This window comes from Otolemur garnettii, unplaced genomic scaffold (assembly GCF_000181295.1).
Source record: "Otolemur garnettii isolate 467f Iridium unplaced genomic scaffold, OtoGar3 scaffold00158, whole genome shotgun sequence".
In the NCBI taxonomy this organism is placed as follows: Eukaryota; Metazoa; Chordata; class Mammalia; order Primates; family Galagidae; genus Otolemur; species Otolemur garnettii.
In genome coordinates, this window is record NW_003852553.1 from 3,235,358 (window position 1) to 3,236,586 (window position 1,229).

General features: G+C 42.9%; 1 pseudogene; it reads right to left on the minus strand.

The window, feature by feature from the left end:
- Positions 1 to 474: 474 nt before the first annotated feature.
- The window catches only part of LOC100966834, a 1,257-nt pseudogene continuing 502 nt past the window's right edge, over positions 475 to 1,229 (minus strand).

A 1,229-nucleotide genomic window follows, 5' to 3' on the forward strand; every position in this document is an offset into this window, starting at 1 on the left:
AAACTTTGTTGTACTGGGTCTCAAAATTCTGTGAAAGATTTTTGTTCAAGTTGTATCCATTAAAAAGTACTGATTTTAAAAACTAAGAACTTAAAACTGCCACAAAAAGAAAAATTTCTTTCACAAAAAGAAATGGTCCACAAAACATTCTTTTCCTTCTGAAGGTTTTATGATACATTATTACCTTTTTTTTGATATATTATTATCATTAACCAGTCTTTTTTTTTTTTTGAGACAGAGTATCAAGCTGTTGCCCTAGGTAGAGTGCCATGGCGCCACAGCTCACAGCAAACTCAAACTCTTGGGCTTAAGCAATTCTCTTGCCTCAGCCTCCCAAGTAGCTGGGACTACAGGTGCCTACCACAACCCTTGGCTACTTTTTCTTGTTGGAGTTGTCATTGTTGTTTTAGCTGGCCCAGGCCGGGTTCAAACCCATCAGCCTCAGCGTATGTGGCTAGCACCCTAGCCACTGAGCTACGGGTGCTGCCAGACAGACATATTCTTGACATTGAAGCCCATGTTGTCCTCTGGAAGAGCTTTGCTCAAAGTTTCATGGTACATCTGAACAGACTACTTCAGTTGTAACATTGACTGGAGCAAAGGTGACCATCATGCCAGGTTTGAGAACACCAGCCTCCACTCCGCCCACAGAGACCATACCAATACCACCAATTTTGCAGACATCCTGCAGAGGCAGACGCAAGGGCTTGCCAGTTGGACGAGCTGGTGGCAGAATGCAATCCAGAGTTTCAAGCAGTGTGGTTCCACCGGCATTGCCATCTTTCCGGGTGACTTTCCATCCCTTGAACCAAGGCATGTTTGCACTTGGCTCCAACATGTTGTCACCATTCTAACCAGAAATTGGCACGAATGTTACTGTAACAAGGTTGTAACCAATTTTCTTAATGTAAATGCTGATTTCTTTAATGATTTCCTCATACCTCTTCTGGCTGCCGGCAGCTCAGTGGAATCCATTTTGTTAACACCAACAATTAGTTGTTTTATACCCAGTGTGTAAGCCAAAAGGGGCTTCTCACAGGTCTGCCTATTCTTTGAGATTCCAGCTTCAAGTTCACCAACACCAGCAGCAACAATCAGGATAGTACAGTCAGCCTGAGATGTGCCTGTAGTCATGTTTTTGATAAAGTCTCTGTGTCCTGGGGCATCAATGATAGTCAAATAGTATTTGTTGGTATCAAATTTCCACAGGGAGATATCAATGGTGATAC